We start from the raw sequence: 24,433 nt of genomic DNA on the forward strand, positions 1-24,433 counted from the left end.
TTCTGGAGTTTATGGATGGAATTTTGAAATAGTTTCAAATGTAAAACCTGCCTCAGATTTTTTAACTTAGTGTAATGCACACTGTTTTTTTCCTATTTAGTATAATTGACAAAATTGCTAAATTTTCTTGAGCAAAAGGGATTGTTAGAAAAGCATCTTCTCTGCTTGTTTGACAGCATCCTGAGGGAGTGCGAGTCTTGCCTCTTTTTTACTTTATTAATCCCTTCTTCCACTGGAAAAAAAATGCTACTGTGCTACAGTAGGATTATTTCTTAAGTCCATGCTGAAAATAGAGAATTAAGTTGAGCATTGATCAAATATTGACACAGCTCGTTTGTTAACACCATGGTCTTTGGACCAAAGGTTTTTGTAACCTAGGATTTGGTCCTATGCCCAGGGTGGAGTAATAATTTTTAGAGATTGGAAATACTCTATCATCTGATGATCTGTTTCCTATGACAGCAGTGGCTTCACAAAGACTGAAAAATAGAAATCATGGTCTGGGCTGGTCAGTTAGTACATTGAAAAGTTTTCTTAGCTATAAATGTGAGGAGAACATAGGCTTTGTGCTTTGTTTTTTAAGCAGCAAGGCACCTATCACTGTTCTTTTTTCGAAAATGAGCCTTGTTGTCCATTTACAGTTTTGAAAATTATGGAATGGACAAGTTTGGCCTAGTATTTTCAGAACTGCAGTGGAATATTGCCAGTTACAGGAGAGGATGCTAGAGTTGTGACTGTTTAGACAGATACCTCAGATTAAAGTCTGTGGAATGTAGAGGAATGCAATTTTGAGCTGATCCCTGAAACAGGTATTTTATTTTGTCCCAGTTGGTGGACTTGGTGAACTATGTCATTCCTATATAATAGGAATAATGGAACTTCAAAATCATGTATACATGTTTTACTGAATTCACGTGTGTGTGTGTATTAGACATAATTTCCAGGCTAAGAGCAGACTTTTTTTCTGTTGTTTTTTAATGAATTATTGTTACAAAATTCAGACAGCCAAAAAATTTGAGAGTAACTTCAAATGTAAACAAATACTTTGCTACTGCACCTACTGACATTTTTTTTTCTGTCTGAAATGACAGAGAAAGATTTTTCTTACTGTATTGGTACTGTTTAATCTGAGTTAGAAGAAATTTTTTTGTCAGGTATGGGCTTTACTGAAACATCAAGAAAATGGGAAGTACTGTACATTCTAGGACTAAACCAACAAGTATATTTTCTTTATGCTTTTGTATAATGTGTATGTTCTTTATGAAGAAGTCAGAGCTTCTTTATATCAACTTAATTTACAAAAGCAAATTAATTTTGGTATGTGGAATATTATGATGTTGCTGTGCTTGGGATAGAAATGCTTGAAAAAGTTTTGTTAAATCTCTTCAAGTTTTCTTCAAAAGATAACTTTCCAGAACTTTAAATGTGACTTAATGATAAAAGCCAGCTTTAACAGAATGTACCAACTCAGGCATGAATCAGTTCTTGAAACTGTAGGTTTTTTGTCTTCTTGGCCATGCGTCAGCCAAAGATGCTCTTACAGAAGGTGTTTCTTACAGAAAATGTGCAACTCAGAGTTTTGGCCACCAGGATGTGGACCAGTTCCTGCAAATTTTTGTTCTTTTAGCTTGTTGAAGTCATGGTCAACTTAACTGGTTACAAATCTGTGTCCTTATTAGCAAGTTTTCTGGTATTGTATCTGTATTTTTGTGTCCAGACCTCTTCTTCTAATGAAAGCTTTTCTTATTATTGGAACTTGAGACATTCTGGGCACCTGTCCCAGAGTGCCTGAGCAGCAGCTTTTGTGCCAAGGACTTTTAAAAAGAATGTTTTTATATCCATTCCCTCCTTCTGCTTGGCGTTGTGGGTAATAAAATGTAGGCCAGATACTTTCCAAGTGTTTTGATATATCTGTATGATAACATTATTATTGTCCTGAAAATGAAAATATTGAGAATTTTAAAATGGACATGGATCTTTTGAGGGATGTAGAAAGGAAATGCCTCAGGATTGCGTATGTATGGCAAATGAAACACAAGTTCAGGTGCTTAATGGAGTCAAAGGTAGTTTCTGGAGTGTTAGATTACATGGATGGTTTGGTGCCTTCTTAGAGTGGGACAGTATGTGATGTATAGTTTCAGCTGTTGAGGAAGTGATTTTAACTGGTGTGCTGTGGCTGGGCTCAGATGTCCATTCAATAGATCCAAGTAAGTTTAACCAATCTAGGCAGCTAGCATGTAGCAGAGTGTTGAGGTTTACTGTACTTTTGACACAAAATCATTTTTTTTAGGTCAGTCTTTCTCTTTACAGGGCAGATGTTCAAGTTATATAGGGATTGATTTTAGAGCTGCAAGTCAGATGCTTGACAATTTGGGTTAAGGTTTATAAAGGGGGATGGTAACTTTGCTTTCCCCTTCTCTTACTTGGTTATGTCAAACAATTGTAAGGCACCCAAGAAGCCCTCCTTCAGTTCCAAGATCAAAACAGAACCTAAATAAAACTTGAGAGCAATTGTGTTAGCCATATTATATTTCTTTCCATGAGATAGTTGAGGATTGAAAGAAGTTTTAGAATCTTGGCATCTGCTTTGCTGCAAAACTTCTTTATGACTATTTAATTTTTTTCAGAATTGACTATGTTTTACTGCCATGTTAAACTGCAGAATTGTGTATTGTTGTCAGTTGTTGTCAGTTTAAACTATTAAATCTCTGCTATAACTTTGATCACAAGAGAATGATAAAATGTCATTGATATAAAACATTTTTAGTCATTATGAGTAAGATTAATAGTAGTGTACTTAATTGCCAGATCCATTACAAATAGCCTCATCAATCCAAAATGCAGAGACTGATTTTCTCAGTGACTGACATAAACAGCCCTTGTAGGCAAAGCCAGAACTGCCACCAAAATATGTGGTGCTCTCACGTGCTTGTCCCAACCTCCGTTCTGTACCTTCTTTACAAGCATTTTGTTTTGTTGCACGCCAAAATGGAAGGGTTGACCAGATTAAAACTTAGCAGGGCAAAAAACTCAAACCAACCAACAACAGAACACCCACCCCTCTCCAACTAAGTTAATTTTAACCTGAACCCTTTTCTCATGTAATTTATCAGGAAAACTCACAAATACTTGGCCTGGCACAGGGCAAAACCAACTTCTTTTTGTGGCAGTCCTGCCTTAGAGTGTTGAAGGAGCCTCAGAGTCAATTTGAATGTTAAAGTTAGCAAATGTTCTCTTTTGAGATAGGGATGGGGGCATTTGTGTTGTTTCTGGAAAACCATCATGCCTGCTAGAGTTTTTAATGTAAAAGAAAGCATGCAGGATGGTGAGTTCAGATAAAGCTTTGTACTAGGAACTGTACAGTTTGGTAAAGTGTAAGACAAGTCTGTAGACAAAAAAAATACTTACAGTGCAACATTTGCTTTTACCTTGAGATATCAGTGTAAACACAAATTCATGAAATTTGTAAAATGCACATTTAATCAGACACTAAATATACACAAGTAAAAAAAAAAGTTTCTGAACTTTTCAAAGGAAAAGAAGCGATAAATTTATTTCAGCATGGAAAATTTAAACACAGGTTTAAGCCAGCATTTAAATATATTTCTGTGAAACTAAGTTTTATAGGTTAGAATTTAGTGAGGGAGATACAGCTCTTTATCATGGCTGGGTTAGGATTCTGGTTTTTGTTATGTGGGGGTTTGGATTTTTTGGGGGAATGATTGTCCTTTTGTTTTTCAGTCAGTCTAGTAGTCTTGTTCTTTTTTCCATGGTGACAGTTAGGCAAGGCATTTGCTGTGAAAGTTGCATTTGATTTCAATGCCCCCCACACCTTTTCATCCTCTTTCTCCCCCTGCCATGCCCACCCCAAGGCCTGGCTTGTGATCATCTGGGGAAGTTAGCACTCCAGGTGTGCCTTGAAGTCTTGCCTGTCTTGTCCCTTGGCATTTCTTAGTGATTATATGTATTTGTGTGAAAACGAAACAAACCCCCTCCCTCTCCTTTCCATTGCCTTTCTGTGTGTTCCTCTGGTTAACAGGTATTGGCCCCTTTATAGTTTGGCCTCTTGTGCTTTCATACCACTAGAAATGGGTAATGCTAACAATGTGTCATATCATGCACAGGTAGTTTTAGGCATCTGTTACATCATGTTAAAATTGAGAAAGGTTGCTTGATGCTACTTAAATGTTTTGAAATAGGCTGTAGTTACAGGAGAGGGGGAAAAAAGTTTCTTCTAACTAAACCTGATATTTCTGCATAAGTTAATGGCTGCTCTCTGAGGTTGTGTAGTTAGATGGACCTTTGATCTGACCTGGATAGTTACATTAAACAATACTAAAAAATACAAATTAAAATGTCATCTGATAGAAGAAAATCTGTTGTGTCACTCACAAGAATTTGGTAAGTTTGAGAGGAAAAGGTATATACATAGTAAGAGGGTTGGATAGTATATGAACTAATAAATGCTCTTTGCTGGCAAGTCTTGGATGACATGGGTGACTTGCATGTATTTAAGAATTATAAGTAATTTTGTGGAGGTCATACAGCCAGGTTACAGAAATGATCCACAGTTAATTATTCTAATAGTTTTAAACTTCATGAATTGTATTTAACTGCAGACTGCAGTTGCAATGTTCTTGAGCTATTGCTAGCCACATAAGCCTAAAGCCAAATTTTTAATTTGATTTTGCCCATAGTTTAATCTTTTTAATTAGTTTGAGTCTTGTAACAATCAAGTTTTTCATTAACTAGGACAGGCCACTAGTCAGAGAAGAAGAAATTGTGTTCTGATTTTTTTTTTCCAAATGGAATATTAACCAATTGCTTTGTAAATGTCCCAGTTTTGTCAGTCCTTAGAGGAGCAGACCATGTGGGCCTACCAAGTTCACCCAGATGTTACTGAATTTCAAACTGATTGATGATGACACCGTTTGTTTTTGTATCTGATAATTTTCTTTTGTTACAAGTGCATCAGTAATTAATGGCAATTTCACATGTACAGTATTATTCTAATGGTTTCCCAGCAACACTAAAATAAATGTATTGTGAAAAAGAAAAAAGCCCCCATTTGAAAGGGGGGGAGGGAAACCCAAAAGGTTGCTGAATTAGAAATGATAACTTCTGATGTCTGATCACTGACAGACTAGTTCAGAAGTCTTCATGTCCTTATTTATTCTGTTAGAAACTTCAGAGATTTTTTAAATCTTATTCTTATGCTAATGCTTGAGGTTTGTGAGGCATGATGTTAATCACAGTTAAAAGATGGGGAACTGAAGAGTTACTGAAAAGGAAAAAAACAAATCCTAATAGCAGAAAGACAAGCTGGCTTCATATGTCTGATTTGGTATTTCTAAATTGTGACTTTTCAAGTGAAGTGCATTCTGTGGCACTTTATATGTTCAGACTGAAAGTTTCTTTGATTTCAGCTACATTTCTGAGTGCCCAGGGCTTCTGTAAATCAGGCCTTATCTCCTAAAAAATCCAGAAAATGACTAAAGTTTTCTGTGAAAACTGTTACAGGCTGTTTTACAGGCATTATATAGAAACTTCGTAATAGGTGGGAGGCTGGCATGCAAATCTTCAGACTTTACCATTTGAAAATACAGTATAGAATATTAATTTTCTTCAAGTATTTCCCTTCAGTTACAGTATTCCATCTATGATAAATAAGAAAGGTGATCTCTGACTGGTACTTCTCTACTAAATAACCTTGAGTAACTCCAGAACAAGTTTTTTAATGTAAGTGGAACCAAGTAATGGCTTCAGGATTTTGATTGTGGTATTTCCTTTTGTGTGTGTGCGTGTGTGTGTAATCACTTAGCAAGTACTATATTAATATTAGTATTACAAAAACTGACTAGAAGTTTGAGAAGTACAGGATTATTTACCTTGGAAAAGAGATGATTAAGGGTTGTTGTGATAATAATAAATTACAAACTTCTGAGTTTGTCCCCCTCTTCTAAAATTGCAAAACTATTGAATGCCAAATATTACTTAGGGGCATAGTGGAAGCCTGTGGCAGACCAGAGCTCTACTGATGTTGTCTTCAGTGTAAGTGACATGATTTAGTCATAGAAATCACTCCAGGTGGATATGCAAGTCAGTATGTATTTTTATGGTACAACGTGGGAGACTTGAGGACTTTGAGGACTTCGTTTGCCTAAGTTTGCAAAACAGCAGGAGCTTTAGTAGTGGTCAAAGACTCATAAAGGAAGTGTTATTCTCTTACCAGTGATACAAAGTGAAAGAAGAACTATCCCTGGGCTTGCAGACAGTAATATGGAGATGATTGATAGAAAGGGAAATCAGGCATATATATGTGATTACTTTTTTACCTTGGCTACTTGAATCAGTTCTTACTGTTTTGTCTGCTTAATGTTAATGTGAATCTTCTGCTATGATAAAGAAACACAACAGACAAAATAATTAGCAGATCTTTGGTTCACAGCATATACTACAGCCATTTAGCCACTTTGGTAGTTAGAGAAACCAAACTTTTCTGTAGTCCCCAGTCTATGTTAATCATTGTTTGTATCTGAGGGTTTTTTCCCAGACTGCAATATCTTGTTAATCACCATTGTTACCTAGAAATGTAAAACACATGCTTATTATTGGTGTTACTCAAAGCAATGTGTGTTTTGCTGGCTTTGCAGCTGCAGTAAACTAATGAACCGTATTCCCGCTGCTGTGCTGACATCAGAATCTGGCTGTTGTAAAGATCTCTTAAGCATGATGAAATACTGCTAAGGAGAAACAAAGATAAAATTGGCACAGCATACTTGCTGCTCAGGAATGAAGATGGAAAACTTTCTGGTACCTGGATAGCATGGGGATAATCTAAACATACATTTTACTTGTACGAGACTGAAGGTACATACTTAGCTGATGGAGGTGTCAGAGCTTCAGTGTTAGGACCAGGTTTGCAGCAGGGAAAAAATCCTTTCAAATTTACTGTGAAGGCTGATCAGCCTTTTTAATGTCTTACTCTCAGGTGAGTTCCTGTTTCTTCCTGGTTGTTCAGTTATATTACCTAATCTTAATGGTACTCTATTGTCTTCCATGAGTACAACCTGTCATGTTCTGCTGGAATACAGTTTGGTAGTCATTAGCATTTTAGGCCTCATGTCTTCAGTTTTTAATGCTAGAAATTATGACATCTCTCCATGAGATTTATCAAAATTTTCTAAACTATTGAAACAGAGAAAAGGTTTTGTACTGGCAAAATACATTCATAAGCATTAGACACATGTCTTTTCTATTTACCAATAATATTTGAACAGATATTGAAGATGAAAGAGAAGGGGGAAGAACATTTTTTTAAAAGGATTTTGGAGAAGTCTTATATTTCTTGAGTTTTCTCACACACTATTCTTTGGTGTCTACAAGACCTGAAAAATGCACATGCTTAAAAATGAAGTAGCTAGATTAGTAGTTAGTAGTATTAGAATTTGCTTGCAGTCATTAAAGAATTCCCCTTCCTCTGCAATTGTTGTCTCTCTCTTACTTATGGCTCTCTGTGGAAATAGCCTGATTGACCATGAAGAAATAGCTTAACATCTGCAGTTTTACAATATTTTTAAAATATTATGTAACTTACTGATCTTAAAACTGTTTTTATCTGTGCATCTAGTGTGAAAGCCCATCAAAAGACCAGGACTCAACTTGTGCTTACTATGGAAATTTTATTACTGTTGTTTTAAATACCCAAAAATCAGTCTCTCAAAAACTGAGGAAAACATTTGTGTGTCTCAGTTTACTTTGTATATGTGATAGAACTTTGCCTGGGCAAATGTTTTTACCTCACTTTTCTAATGAAATAAGTCTAATTTCTTTGTTACTGAACTTCCCTGAAGTTACATTAGTTCAAAACTTGCTGGCAGTTGGACAAAGGTTTCAGAGATGGAACACTTGTCTAGTTGCTGCTGAACAGAATAGAGATATCCAAATTCTGTTTACACAAAGGAACATGGACCAGCACTGTTAAACATTTCAAAAAGCAGCAGCCCATGTGCTAGTTGGAATAAATTCAGTAATTATTCCATTGGTGTTTCAAATGTTTTAGGGGATCTGCTGCCCCCTCTCCAGCTTTCTGGACAGGGCACCCAAAGGAAAGTGGGCAGGTAATGAAGGAAGGATGAGAGCAAGGCAAGGGATGCAGCAGCTCTCTGAGAGGAAAGTGGTGGGGAAGAGATCTGTTGGAAACCAGGCAGTGGCAATTTTGCTGCCTGTGATAAAATCAGTTTCAAATAGCAGCAGTACAGGAGATAAACAAGGAAAATAAAGCACAAAAACTTTTTAATACTCTCTTAACCCACAAACTGGTAGTGGGTGGTTCATGGTATTCAAAAGTACTTACTAGTTTTTAAACTTAAAAGTGGTTGTTTTTAACAACTGAATCTGAGACTTGTATTCCATGATCAGCTTGATGAAAATTGCTTATATGATATGGTATTACTGAAAGGGTAAAGTAATAATAAAAAAAGCTAGTCTAAAAACCCAACAAAACCCAAGTCACTCAGAGGTAGTTTAAAATCTCAAAAGACAAACAGTAAGTTCTTTAATTGATGCTTTGTATAGTGTTTTTTTATGTAATTACCTTTTTCTGTTTTTTCTGGCTACTTAGAATCAGGGTTGTGGTACAAGTGCTGAAGAAGAATATGTGCAATGAAAATGTAGTTACACTTAGGAAGTGCTTAATATAAAGAGTGTTACAAATTATGCCAGTAGTGATGTGGATATGAAAAGAAATTGGTTATAATAATTCATTTCCTTGAAAAGAAAAATAAGCTGATTGAGTTCTGTTACAAGTTCAGTGTAAGGAAGGATGGGGTTGCATATTTCACCTTAAAATTTTTACTCTGTCTTTTGGTCCATAGGGTAGTCAAAGTATAGTAAATCCTGTTATTTTAATATAATTTTGTGTTTTAACTGTGCTTTTGTTCTGGTATCATTGGAAAATATATGCATGTACTTAATTATCCAAATGCAGTAATGATTCTCTGTAATAACTCATTACTGAAATTTAATTAAACTATTCATAATTTAGTAGGGAATTATTTGAAAGTAAATTCTGCAGAATATAAAAATTGTTCTTTTCTTGTGATTTAAGAGAGTAAAACCTGATACTCACTTAACTCTTGGCTTCAGTGCTTTTCTCTGGGCCTTATTCCTGTCAGTCATAAAGGAAAAAAATTTTCTTTTAGAAACTTTGTTTACATGAAGTAGTGAAGAGAAATCATTCAGAAATTTGCCTGCTTTGTTTGCACAATGGCAGAATGTGTTGTGGAGTATGTGAAAGGAATTTTAATTCTTAAGCTGTTGCAGTAATAAAAATAAAGTAGGTAAACTCAGTACTTTGTTATGATGGTTGAAAACAACTCAGTGATCTGTGAGAGGTGGAAAAAGTGGCCCCTATATGTGTGGGTTTTAACAGGTGTTTCTTTCTCATCAATGAGGCGCTGCAGAGTTAACATTCATTCACCTAGAAGGCAAATGAAAAATGCAAGGCAACTTTACAGCATTTTTCCTTGAAAATGCATGTTTATTTAAATGCCTAATTCAATCATCCTTTATAAATGTGGTTGGCATGTGTCATTATTCCCAAAAAATTCTACTCCATCTCAAAAGCTCCTTCCTCTGCTATTACCAGTAGAATATCAGTGGCAAGAAGTACTATTTTTGCTCATGTGAAGTCACTAAATGAAGGTCTAGTTGCATTTGTGACCTGTTAGTAACATCTTTTTCTTAGAAAATGTATGTAGAATATGAAAGTAGGCATAACTGTAGCTGAAGGGAAATTGGGAAATCTGGAAATAAGATTTCAGCCTTGTTCCTTTTGAAACTGGTAGTCTAGACTGCTGTAAAACCACGAGAATTTTGCTTTAGGAAATGGAGGGTTCACCAAGTACAAAAACTATATCTTTGTAGAATACATACACATTAATAGAACTGGAAGTAGGTCAGTAGAAAACTTAATAAGCAATTAAAAAATCACTTTGAAATAGGACTAAAAAGCAAGTTAGTGTCTGTTTCTAAATCTCAACTGGGAAAGCAGGGGTGGTGTGTAATGTTTTCAAAAGTTAGGATCTTTCAGTCCTAGCCTGTGTTTCCCTTCAAAGGTTAAATCACCTTCAGACAGATTACAGATTAAAAAGCTGCCATTTAATTTTGTTTCACTTTGACATTTTTAGATACTGTTCTTAGTTTAGGTTCTTGAGCAAATTGGAGCATTCTGGTCTGAGTTAGATATGCTGTGTAGATTAAAGAATACTCCTCCTAGAATTGGAGCTCTGTGTGTCACTCCATGTTTTATGCTAAAACTGGTTTCTGATGCGTGTGTATGTCTGTGAGGATGGAGTTCACCATTAGATTTTTATCTAGCAGTAGAGCTGGTTTGAGAAACGCCTTGAGGGACTCTATCTCACAGGCTCTGCCTCCTGAGAATTCATACTGTGGAGCTGTGCCCTAATTCACACTGTCTTGAGACTCCTGAGTTACTCTGACTCCAGTCTGTATGTGTGAGGGCTGTCACGCATTTGTTCCTCTACAGAATCTGAATTGATGTCTCTCAACACTTCGTTAAAAGCCTGGCATCATGCAGCATCCCCAGAAAATTAATTTTAAAAGTAACCTCAAAATTTTAGAAATAAGGACAATATTAGTTGTTGGTGTTTTTAGAAGATTATTTGAGAGTTCTCCCCCAATTTTTCATCATCTTTACCAATGTTCTGCTCAGAAACAAAGTTGTGGGAAAAAAATTTCATCAAGAATGTAACAATGTGGAGGAGTAAGTAATGACAGGTTGGTTTTGTAGAGTATTCCAAGTCAGTTTAGTGATCTGAGCTGACCTGCATAGAGGGTATACTAACATAGTCTAAATCAATTTAGTTTATCTTAAAAATAAATAAATAATTTTAAAAGGCTAGTTCTCTTTATAGTCTGCCAGAATTGTGTTATAGAAGCTTGTCATTCTGGCACTGTTGTATATGAATACTTTTGAGTACTTTTAGTGTGGTGCTGCTACTGAAGAAACAGTTGCTCATTTTCACTGCTGCTGCCACTGCTGTTCAGGAAGAACAATGGTTCAAAGTAATTTTCCTTTATTTTGGGTCACCAGCACTCCTAAAGTCATAGAAACAAATCAAGTTTGTGAAGAGTGAGAGGAGAAAAAGTAAAAAATAGAGGCACATAGTGACTGTAGGGAAAGAGGGGAAAACTGATGTTGGAAATGGTGGAGTTGCTACGCCAGTAGGTGGAGGATTGCCCTGAATCAAGCCCTGGTGTATGGGAGCACAAACACCAAAGCCAGCACTTTGAGCCAGTTAAATACTCTTGCTACTTGTGGGCTGTATTTTTCCCCATGCCTATCCAGGTGCATCTGTGGCTTGCAGGGTGCTGGATTGTAGAATTGATCCAATTCAAAAGCAGTTTTTCCAAGTAAGTTTTCATTTGGATCAGCGTGACTGGCGCAGTCACCTACTACCCCCTCCTTGCTTTTGCAGAAGCTCTGTGATAATACTGGGGTGAACTAGCAATGACAGCTGAATTTGGGACACTGTGTTTGTTGAGTTTAACCTTACTAAATCAACTTCTCAGTCATTAAGCTGCACCCTGAGATTGGGCTGAAGTAATCTCACCCTCTCCTGTCATTTTTACAGCCATGTAATGAGCTGGTTCAAGAAGCAGATATATCTGAAAAGTAACCTGGGCAGAAAATGGGATTTTTCAGTAGTGTCACTTATCAGCCACTTACATGCTGGCATAATGGAGGGACAGATCTGGCAGATTTGGGCTGACTCACACAGCCATGAAACTACAGCCTAAGAAATTCTACAAACACCCCTCCACCCCCTCTGTTTGTGAGGCAGTATCTGTAAACAAAATGAAGTGTGTCCCTTGTTTCAGGGAGCTGCAAATCTCAGTGCAGTGAATGATGTACTGGCCTTCCACGTCTGAAAAAAGAAGCTAAGCAACAGAGGGGAATGTTCTCTGGTTACAAACAATTGAGATCAGTGCCATGTTTATACACAGATGTGTGGATTTTGCTGGCACCAGTAGTTTTGAGCAAGCATGAATGTTGGGAAATCCTCAACAAATTTTCTAATGTTTAGCTGAGTAACTGCAGTAATAGATACCATTCATCCTAATACATAATTGCTTTCAAATTTAATTGATTTTATATTTGAATTCAGAATTGATGTAGTAACAGTAGAGAGAAATACTTAGATAACACCTCTTCTTTCTCTAGGATTGTTTGGTTTTCTCTTTTATTGTCTGTCCTATTTGTACAAAAGAAGGAATTAGAGGTTTCAGTGTTTTTTCAGGCTTCCCTAAGCATGATGGCTCAGTTCTGTCCCAGTATTATGGTTTTGAGATGCAGTCTGTGATGTTTAGACTGATCTTCTCTTCTGTAGTCCAAACTACTGGGTCTTGTGCTGTGAGTTGAACTAGAGTAGGCGGTACAGGCCAGTGCTTGCAAACAGATTTGTCTTCATGCTGGCTCCGATTCTTAATGTTTTTTCCCTTCCTAATGCCTGCTGTAGTTGTTCTTTAAACAAAGACATGTGCTAACTTCCAGGATGTGTCGGTCTGTAGGGGAGTAACTGCATGCATACCTACACATAGACAGAGATGAATCTTTTATTTCCACATAATCACACATAATGCAAAAAAAAAATTGTACTATCCAGCAGATAGGCACCATAAATAGCTTTCTCCCCCAAGCATGAACTGATAAAATGCAAGTAGTAGAATCTTCTTTTTCTGTGTGTGTGTCATATCAAAGCCAGTTATTTACACTCCACAGGGCTTATAGCAGGAATAGACTCCAAGCTTACTCTTGCACATGAAGCACTTCCTGAATTATTTGTAGAAAGTAAGAACTCTTCTTCTTTAACTCATTTAATTAATATTTTTTACACTTCAGGTCCTGAGAGTTGTGCAGAACATATTAAGGAGACTCCTTGATAGGAGTCCCTAAAATCCAGCTGCTGTTGAAATATGTTTGAACTTAATTTTGTTTATTCTTCTTGGAGTCAGTGTTTGCAAGGAGTTTGCAATTTTTTGGTGGCTTATGCATCAAAAATCAGTAGTTGCCAAACTTGAGCTAATGTTGGAGCTGAATTTTGCCTGCTTTTCTAGTAGCAATTTATTTGTATATGGAAAGTTCTGTGAAAATAGTGTGGGAATGTTGCCAGAAACTTTTGGATGAAGTTATGTAGATAATTTTGATTATACAAATCCTTACTTTGGAATAATTTGATTTCATCTTATATTGTTTGGTTTGTGTCTTGTTGGGTTTAGTTGTTTCATTTCATATTATTATTGAAGTAAGCCCTTACTGGTACTCTTCAATTCAGAAAACTTCAATATAATGCTTAAGAAATGAATGCATGGACATGCTTTACATATATTCACATCTGAGTTGTAAATTGGGATTCCTGGAGTTCAGTCTTTTTGTTTGTATATAAATTCCGGAGACCTTAAGTGACTCTTGATTCAAAAATCTGTAATTACTTGGCAAGTCTTTGATAGTATATGAAAAAAATCTGTGAGTAACTGATACCGTTCATGACCAGTGGATCAAATGTTCAGAGGTTTGATCAGCTGAAAGAAATTTGGGTACATTTATGGGAAGCTAGATGGAGGCTAATACCTATTTTTACTCTAAACTTTTTTTGTGCTGTCTTAATCCTGACCAGAATGCTTGTAAAACCATCATACTGAAAACAAGGAGGAAAGATGTTCTGGGTTTCCTGGGCTTCTCTAAGGCTGCTGACTAGGAGATATGCTTTCTCACCCAAGAGAAGTGATAAATAGGTACAAAATGCTTAAGTTTATGCAGCGATGGAAAACCGATTTTCCTGCTGCTTGGGTTCTCAGTACCTGACTCACACAAGAATCAGCCGTCTTCTGACCGCTGAAGGCTGCTCCTAGGCAAATTCAAAACAAATACTGTCAACAGTATGCAGGTGGCCACTACCTGATTTGAGTGTTACCCCATGATTTTACCATTTTTTAACCCTATATGTGAGCAGTCAGAGCTCTGGCAAAAGAAAGATGCCTAAAGTTAAAGTAAAACAAGGCAATGGTTTCAAGTGGGCAGCAGAAAACATTTCGCTCTGTCCTTCAATTTTCTTAGGAGGTGGATTGTTTCCCTTTGATACTTCTTTTTGGTCCTTAGTACAGGCAGTACTTATCTTCAATGGGGAAACTGCCAATAGTGGAATCTGAGAGTAACATCTTTTGGCCTCTCTCCTTGCTTAGGAATTTGAGCCCCATCTGGATTAGTGTTAACTCGCTCTGCTCTCTACATCTGGAGCAGAGTTCTGTTAATTAATCTCATCATGAATGTATCAATATTTTGGGACTATGGAATAAAAATACTGAAGCATTTTCCTCAAGATCAGTTACTTGGTCAGCATCTGCTTGTTTCCACCTCCACCATTCTCCCATAAAATTCATAGTGAAATACTAGGTCTCAGCCATTTTCTTGAAGGTGCTTGGCGGCTTCAGTTTAATATTTGAGTTTTAGGCGTTAAAGATTGTAGTTGACAGATTTTGTTTCCTGACCATAAATCTTAGCCAACAGCATTTTTAGCATGTCCAGTGAATTCTTGCAGCTGTAGAAGACTATTGCATACCTCTACAATTTGTAGGCCAAAGTGCATTTTGAAGTTTACTTTCCTCACTATGAAGAGAATTGCGAAATGTGGGCTACTGTTCTGAGATCACTGCAGCTGAGCAAGTGAAGTGAAATCTCTGTAATTTTTGAGTCAGAGAAACAAAGATAATTTTTAAATGAGGTGTTATTTTGGTTTCAGGCCACTTCACTCCAGTACTACTGATGAAGTGGCTGCTTTCTGTGTTCTGGGCAATCATAAATTTTTGTGCTGAAGCTTCGTGCATTCTTTGTAAGCTTCTCAAATTTCTCTTTGACACTGTGTCACAGATGCAGATATTTGTGAAGTGACTGAATCCTGTGCCACTGGGTACCAAATTTATGTTCATGGTTGGGGTACATAGTTTCAGCTGTCTGATCTTAGAAAGGGAATCAGGTGAATTTTCCAGCTCTTTCAAATGAAGGCAAAAGTTACTACTCACTGTTGCAGAACAGGCGTTGTCTTGAGACGCTGCGTCTGTTTGTGCTGGAATTTACTGAATGAGTTAAAAAAACTCAGAAACGGTAAAATTTAGTGGGTAACAAACCTTTCTAATGAAGTATTGAACTAGATGTTGAAGTAATTTAAGCGGTATAAACTCAAGAACCCCTCCAAAGTCTCGCTTCTTGTGTGGTTTTGTACTTTTGGCATGGAAATTTCTCAAATTTTGTCATGCTGAGGATAAGTGATTTTTCTGGATGACCATGCCAAAGTGTTTTGCAAACACAGAGCTCCTATGCCTTAAGTTTTTTAAAGTATGCTGGACCTTCAGAAATTTTGTGTGATTCCCGTTTCAGACGTGTTTATGAGGCTATTGCTCATAAACAAAAGCTATTTAAGCTACTTAAATTGTATTTGGTACTTGTAGGTTGCTGATTCCAGCAATTTAGTTTAGTGAAATGTTGTTTACAGCTAAATTCAGCATTATCAATTTTGAGACTGAACTTGAATGATGTATTTAAATACATAAATTAAGCATTAAATACATAAAGTGTATTCTTTAATAAAAAATGTCTTTTTCTGAAATCTCTTTCTAGAAGAGCAAGGAAATGGCAGTGCTCTCTGATTTTCAGGACCTCAGTGAGCTTTCCATTTTTCAAAAATGAAGTGTTAGTACAAGACACTTCTTACTAGAACTTGTTAAAAATGTCAGTCACTTTTTGAAAATGTTCTTTAAAAAAAAGTCTTCAAAGTCTTGTATTAGCACTTTGTATCCGATACACTGCCTGCTTCTTACAGTATAGGCAGCAAGAAACAAACTTCACAAAATCAGTAGTCATAAAACTGTGATTACACAGGAGGAATGTTGAGGGACAGGTACAGCGGTTACGGTCATGTTCTAGCTATCTACAAGGAAGGAATTTGATGGAACTGATAGGCAAAATAGTTACAGAACTCTTGTGATGGAAACCAGGAGTTAGTGAAGTTCTCAAAATACTAGAGAAAAATTCCAAGTTGAGTCTTTATTAGCCTGACCTTGAAATAACTGCAGAAAATCAGAGCAAAGCCACCACTGCTCTGAGGTATGTGGCACAATATCCTCTAAAACAATATTGCTAGTCCAGAAAGGTATATTAGAGCTCTCTGAAAGCAGGAATTAGATTTTTTTTACTTCAATTAAGTTAGAAAAAGTCATGGTTTTATAAACAGAGTACATATTCTGGATTTGGGATAATTTTCAATCAGCTCAAGTTTACTATATTGCTTGAAAAGACTATTAAAATGTTTAACATTTTCTAACAAAAAGTTAGAAACAAGTAAAAAAAAAAGGTATGATACAGAGACACAAATGGGAAAACCTTTTTTTTGTGGTTTGTTTGTTTGTTGGGGTTTTTTTTGTTGCTCTCCTGTCCTTGCCTTTTCATTTTTTACTTTTTCATTGGACATACAAGTGGACATTACTCCTGTGCTCAAAATGGAAAAGTCTACATATAGTATCATAAAATGATAGTAAATGTTTTTAGTAATGTTTTTAATAATGTTTTTGTAAAAACATTAAAACTAAAATTTTAAATACTGTCCTGTAAAGTCTAGGAAAATGCTTTCTATAAATAATATGATTTTATTTGATTTGAAATATTTTCACACTTTTAATATTGGCAATTATGATGGTAATATGAATTCCTTGAAGACTTTTCATATTATTCTTTGCTATCTATGTTAGAATCACATACATAGATGTATCATATTGGTTTTGCAGGCTTATTTCTCAGAAATTGAATATCCTACACATAACCATTATGTCTTTAGAATCATCCTTTTGCTGAGCGCCGTGGATTTGACTTTTCCGTCCTTATATCAGCAATATCAGTGCCTTTTATTTTTCCTTTGGTCTCCATCTCCATTCTAATGACAATTTTTAAATGGAAAATTTCTTTAAAATACTATTCATTTCACATGTATCAGAAGTCAGTCTGTTACTTAAAGGTACTTGATATTAGGCATAGAAAAATTATTTAGGCTTGCTAAATGAATTCTGCAAATACAATACTTTCCATGCATTTATTTGAAATAATTTTCTTCCTCCTTATTGAAAAATTAAGACTTACAGCAAGGAAAGCCATTCTGGATAAGTTTTTGGTCCAGTTTGTTTGCATCAGTTTTTCCCTGTGCTTTAAGAATTTTCAGAAACTTTGTTTTTGATGGGGCTAGTTAAAAATAAAATGAAACCATCAGACACACACAAAGTAAGAAAATTCTTGCATGTTGCATTTATTCCATTTTGTAATGCCTTAATTTTGAGCTTGGTACCTGCCTAAAGACAAAGCTGTGGGGGGCTGTTGTGTTTCTGATACAGGTAATAATGCTCAACAGGTAAAAAAATTATCTGGTAAAACAGTGCTTCATTGCAGAAGGATAATTTGTCTGATCAGAAATTCTTTGCAGCAGTGCATCTTGCTTGGTAGGCGTGGTAGCTGGCACATCACCAGCTGCTGGCAGAGATTCTCCGTGGCAGCCAGTGCCTTCTGTGGAGCTGGTTTGATGTGCTGGTTTGTAAGGGGTTTGTTTTTCTTGCTACTGTTGTGTAGTGTAAGTTTTGATTGTGAAAGATTAAAGATTTTTACAATTTTACAATTATGATTTTTGCCCAGCCTTTTGCATTGGGAATGGAGAATCTCAGTTTCTGCATTGTGTATAATTGTCATTAATGTGACAGTGTTGTACTATGACTCCAGTAGGTGACAAGACAAAATTCTTCAGTGAAGTTTTGTCACTAGATATGGGTCATGCTAGGTTCTCACATGATTTGCCCCCTGATTTTCAATTCTAAGGCACAATGGAATCTGGCTCCTAAACAAACCAGAAAATTCATGTTATAACTAAAGAGTATTTTCTTGTTGACCCATGGTACCATTGTTCTGATACTGTGTATGATGGCATTGTGTGCAATTGCTGACCATTCAACCAGTTGCATGAAAGAAATTCTAAAAGATTTTTTTTTCTTTTAAAAGAAATAAACTGTGCAATCAGTTAAAGTTTAGCATACAAATAGTTCACATAATTTTCTGCTTTGGGAGATACTCAGCTCACTGCATTTTACAAGATTGCTGAAAGAAAAATGCTTTTCTTGAAGAAACTTTTTTTTTGTCGCAGGTATTGATTGTGTTGAAGCATGTATTGGGTTTGTGTGGCCAACCTTTCATAGTGGGGATGGGCTGTAGGGGTGGCTTTGTGAGAAGCTGCTAGAAGCTTCCTCCATGTCTGGCAGAGCCGGTCCCTGGTGGCTCCAAAGATGGATGTGCTGCTCTCCAAGGCTGGGGCAAATAGAAATGGTGCTAATGCATCTGTGGTAACAGATTTAAGAAAAAGTTATTTGTATTGATGGAAGCCAGAAAAAGAGAGGGGTGAGAATATGTGAGAGGAACAACTCTGCAGACACCCAGGTTAGTGAGGAAGATGGCAGAGGAGGTGCTCCTGGCATTGGAGCTGGGATTCCCCTGCAGCTTGTGGTGCAGCCCATGGTGAAACAGCTGTGACCCTGCAGCCCATGGAGGACCACAGAGGTGCAGGGATTCTCCTGTGTTAAGGACCATGTGAAGCAGCTCTGCCCTGCAGCCTGCAGAGGACCATGGAGATGCTGAGCTCCACCTCCAGCCTGTGGAGGGGACCCTCACTGCAGCGGGGGATGCCTGAGAGGAGGCTGTGACCTGTGGGAGGCCTGTCTGGAGCAGGGTCCTGGCAGGGATCTGCAGACCCATGGAGAAAGGAGCCCATGCTGGATCAGGTTTGCTGGTAGGACTTGTGAGCCCTTGGGGACCCACACTGGAACAACCTGTCCTCGAAAGACTGCAACCCGTGGAAGAGTGATGTTTTGGAGCAGTTTGTGGAGAACTGTTGCCTGTGAGATGGACTCCTATTGGAGGAGTTCTTGGAGAACTGTCTCCTGTGGGAGAGACCCCACCTTGGAGCAGGGGAACTCCTCCTCTCCTGGGTAGCAACATGTGACAAACTTGACCATAATCCCCATTCCCTGTCTCTCTCTGCTGCTGGGGGAGGAGATAGAGGTGGGAAGGAGAGAGGGATAGGAAGGAACATGTTTTTAATGTTTTACTTCTCATTATCTTGCACTGATTTTGTTAGTAATAAATGCAGTATTTCTAGTTTGAGCCTGTTTTGCCTGTGACAGTATTTGGTGAGTGATCTCTCTCTGTCCATATCTCAACTCATGAACCCTTTGTTATATTTTCTCTCCCCTGTCCAGCTCTGGAGGGGAGTGATAGAGAGGCTTTGGTGGGTGTCTGGCACCCAGCCAGGAACAACGTACTACAAAACACAAGCAGGAAAAAGCTCTTTATATATGTCCTGCTTCTGGTTGACAGTCAGGAGAATGTAGGATGTACCATGGGATGCACCTGCACCATAGTGTAGAAATAGATATAGATAGAGTCTTTACAACATCAGTATTGTTGGCAGCATAGCTCTCTATGTGTGTTTAATGTGAAACCCTAACACATGACTGGGTTGTAAGAATTGATCTTAAGTAATCACTTCAAAGTGAATCCTTACAGTAAATTCACAGTAGAAATGCAAATGCTGCTGTTTTGTCTAGCACCACCTTTTCTTTGGAAGAGGAAATGAATTAGCACACAACATTGGGCTGGTTATGAAGAATCCTCTCTCTCACATCTGGAGGCTATTATCAAAGTATTTATGAAACTTCGTATGGAAATGAAACTCCTTCGCCGTGGGGAATAAGGTTTGAAGAATTTTTTTGGTTTTGCCCCAGCCATGTATACTTGCCATTATAGCTAGGGGAGGAGGACTTCTTAAGGAAATGCTGCTAACTGATGATGTCTTGAATTATCATTAGGACATTTAAAAAATAGGCTCTTTTTAGTCCCTCTACAAAACCCTTTTGTTATGTACCAATGTATGTGGAAGCAAAGTTTCTGAGAATTTAGGTGACTTCGGGAATCTTCTTAGGGTATTTAAACAATTATTAGTCTTTGGCAGGAAAATTGCATAGAATACCATTACAAATCTTTCCAGTAATAAAGACTAGGTACTGCTGAGGACTGAATCACTTTAAAAAAATAAAATTGAAATTGGTGCTGTGACACCACGCTGAAGTCATAGATGTGTAAGAGATGGGGAGTAGTGTGAGTATGAAAAGATAATGTGCTGATAAATATGAGCACTCTTTTCACTATTTGAGAAGAACATACATGCATGGTTAAAATATGTGATTTGATTGTGACTGTAGTTTGTGTCATAGAAAAATTGTGTGTATCAATTTAAAACTGGGGTAACAAAATACCTTAGGGATTGCAATATGATACAGCCAAACTAATATTTCTTAATGTTTCTTGCATTGAGATAATTTTAAAAGGTCTTGGATTGAGTAGCAAAGTATTGTCATGCATCCAAAGCTGCTTGTAAATAAAAAGTACCAAGAAATAATTTTGGTTGGTGACAAACCATACCATGACCTAATGTCAGGTAGTACTTTGCACACTTGAAAACCTTTTAGCTCTTTGGGAAATGTGAAGAGGTGGGTTGGTTTTGTTCATCACAGCCAAGGAGAATGTGTATTAAGTTAGATAATTTGAGTGGAATTGATCCAGTGGGAGCTGTTAGGTTTAATGTTGATTAAAGCATGGTAAGGAATAATGAGAGAAAATAAAACTATGACTTCATGAAGTTGTAAAGGACTAAATAAGGGAATTCTGATGCATCAGTTGAGGCTGCTCAATGAAATCTTTGACTGAACAGCTTCTGTTGAAAAACCTTTTGGATTTTAGTGCTGGGTTAGGAGCCAGACAGTGAATACTGTCTTATGCTTCCCTTCTATGAATCAGATGCCTATGCTGGTTTGCATACTGTGGGAATGTACTCTGTGCAATACTGGAGTTGTAGTGAACCTTTGCCTCCAAAGCTGTGAGATGAGGATATGAGGAGAATAATAAGAACCTGGAAGGCAAAGAAAGTGATGGCCTGAAAAAGTAAATTGGAAACCTCTGCTGTCTCAGGTCATGATAAAACCCCAGGAAACAGATTATTAAATTAAAATGAAAAGGTTCATTGATACATTGGATCCAAGTTCTGAAAATTACTGTAACAACACATTTCTGTGGCCTTCGATTTCAAATGATCGGTGATCACATCTTATGTCAGTTTTTACTAGGTAGAAGTAAAGGTAAATTTTCAGGGGATCTAGTAGAATTTGGCTATCTATAGCTGCCCATTTCAAGCTTCCTGAGCTTGCCAGTAGTAAGGTTAAGAATTTGTGCCTCTCTTGGGTTGTTTGTTAAGAGTTTATGCACTGGAAAGGCTCAAGTTCTTCCCTTCCTGGTCTTGGCCATTGAAGTCCAACTACCTTCTTTCTACTGGTTCTGGAATGTATCAGATGTGTCTAGAATCTAACTCTGCCTGTCAGAAAACTATCTGGGCCTTTTCCCAAGAGGCTTTTTGGACACATCAGTAAATTAAATTCAGTCATGGAGTTGTTCAACAAGTGTGCTGCCACTGCATGGCCAGAAGCAGGGCAGGGTGAGTAATAGGAAAGGGAGAAGGAGATGGTGGCTGCAAGTGGTTAAACGGGATCTCTGTGTCACATGAAGCCAAAACCAGACAGAAATTCAGACCTGTTTGCCAAGTCTTAGCAGTACAAAGTTCAAACCTGTCTCCAGATAGCTATGATTTTGTTTGCATGTGATCACTCGAATAGTCATAATTTCAAAAGAAATGACAGATTATAAAGATTCCATATTGTTGCAATAGTGTGAATGCAAATGAACTTGCAGGTTGTTCTTACACAAAGCATAGTGGTACCTGGTTAAACACACAAAAAAAAACTTGACTTGGGTTTAAAGTGCGTTTACTTGGAGGAAAAAGCACATTACTGTTGCATGTAGTTACCTATAACAGTGGTGAAGGAACTGAGGGTCTACAAAAAGTGGTTTTGAATCTTCCAAATCCTACTTTAGTAAAAATTTTAAATCAGTGATATTTTCTAAAATACTCAGTTCTGAGCAAAATGTATTTTGACAAGGCTGTGGAGATAAGAAAAGGCACGTAGTATTTTCTTTGCACATCATGAATGTGATTTTTCCCATGGGCTTGTTCATGGCCAAAGAGTAGAGGATTAATACGTGCAATGGTAACAGCATTAGGATTATCTTCTGCTGGGAAGGAAGGACAGAGTTTTACTTGCTTTTGCACCACTGCATTCTTGGGAAGCATACTTTCTTGGAACTTTTCCTTGCAGCAGTCCATATGAATTGCTGTAACCAAGATGTCAGTCTGATTGATTATCAATACAGGACTGATTTTTGCAGAGCAAAATATTGAAGCACAATTTAAAAAGCATGTTCTAATTTGTGCCATGAAAAGTGTTTTGAATTAAGGCATCTGATTTTTCTCATTTTATTTGCCTTGTTTTCCCCCCTTCTGTTCCACTCATGTTAGTACGAGGAATCTTACAGCTTTACAACAGAACTGGAATTCTGCTGTGTGTTGATTACAGAGATATGTGGGTACAATCCCTCTCCCAATTTGGTTACAGTTCTTGTCCTGTTTATGTGATATTGGAATTCATTTTGTAGTTACTTAAAAATATGTATCAAGGAAGTTACTTCAAGTAATCCATGAACTGTCTGCTCTGTATACTGTTTTTATTACAGGCAGTAATCAATCTTTCTGCTTTTTCACATGTCAGATCAATTTAATAGCTAGGTTTTTGGAAAACAGTCTGACTTGCTTGATGTAAGTAAAATAATACAGAAGATGCTGTTTCACCAAAGAGAAAATAGTGGTAAATTAGCAATTTGTGACTTCTTTGCTTGTGATTGGTCAGTTGGCCAGAACTCCAGAGCAAAGCCTGGTGTAGGTCAGTCCCCATGGGAAGAACAGCCAGTTAAACTGTTTGTCCAATCAGGGGGTATCACTGTGGCTACCAGCTATTCCTGCATCAACTTTGCAGCTCATATGATACATTTGTTATCACATCTGGAAACTCTGTTCATTGGCTTCAGGTTGTGAGCAGGATATATAAAGAAGAAAGCAAATAGTCTTTGCTCCTCAGAGTGTATATGCTTTATATCATCTTTTGTCCAACTTTTCATTTTCTTTTTTCCCTTCCACAGGTTATCCAAACCAGTTAAATGTCTTGTCAGAGAGTATAGATTAAAGAATTTGTAGTGAAAATGGGACATTGCCCTTCTCTGGACTTGCTCCAGCACTTTAAAATCTTCCCTGAACTGAGGGGCCCAGAATTGGAAACAGGATTCAGGGTGTGGCTTCACCAGTGCCAAATATAGCAGGACAGTCACTGCCCTGGTCCTGCTGGCCACACTGTTGCTGACACAGGCCAGGATCTCATTGGTTCCTTGGCCACCTGGGCACACACTGGCTCATGGTCAGCTGCCTGTGGACCAGCACTCCCAGCTCCTTTTCCTCTGGGAAGTTTTCCAGCCACTCTGCCCCAGCCTGTAGCACTGCCTGGGTTTGTTGTGACCCAAGTGCAGGACCTGGCAGGGGCCTTGTTGAACCTCATAGCGTTGGCCTTGGCCCACCAGTTTGTCCTGTCCAGATCCTTCTGCAAAGCCTCTGTGCCCTCCAGAAGATCAACACTCCCAACCAACTCAGTGTCATCTGTGAATTTCCTGAGAGTGCACTCAATCCCTTAGTCCAGATCATTCATAAAGATACTAAACAGTACTGGCTCCAAAGAGAGGTTTTCAGCTGTTGTTTTTAATTAGCACAGTCTGGTAAATGTCTCCTTACAAGAAAAGGCAATTGAGACTCCTTTGGCAAATACATTCTGTACCTGTGTCATTTTAAATTTTTTTTTAATTAGTGAGGATAATCAGGACTAAGTAATGTGCTTCAAATCAGCATTTAGTATTTTTACATTTCATGAGTTGTCTTGCTTTTTTTTTTTCCTTTCCTTCTTTTGTCATATCCTGCAATTGCATTTGCATTGTTTTTGTGTACATGGCCTGCTGTTGGCTCATAAATTCTTTATAACTACTTACTGAATATCCATCTTTCTTTTCTATGTTTACAGCAGATAAGGCAGCTTTAATAAGGTCTTGAATTTAAGCACTAAGCGCATGACAATTTACCAATGGTGATTTTTTGGTATTTCTCTTCTTCTCATATAGTATCCTGTCCTATTAACCATTCGGTAACTGTGTCATCACCATCAATTCCTACTTGTCATACCACAGTTTTTTATGGTAATAGGGTCAGTTATAACACCACTCTCCACCAATCAATACATTTGGTTCCAAAAGATTCTTTCAGTTTATCACTTTGGGAAGGGGCTAAGG

The 24,433-nt window shown here is 37.4% G+C and overlaps 1 protein-coding gene across 3 annotated transcripts in view; it reads left to right on the forward strand.

The window, feature by feature from the left end:
* Positions 1–24,433, forward strand: part of PDS5A (PDS5 cohesin associated factor A) — a 77,843-nt gene that overhangs the window by 1,538 nt on the left and 51,872 nt on the right. The gene's annotated exons all lie outside the window — the stretch shown is intronic.

This window comes from Molothrus aeneus, chromosome 4, assembly GCF_037042795.1.
Source record: "Molothrus aeneus isolate 106 chromosome 4, BPBGC_Maene_1.0, whole genome shotgun sequence".
Lineage (NCBI taxonomy): Eukaryota > Metazoa > Chordata > Aves > Passeriformes > Icteridae > Molothrus > Molothrus aeneus.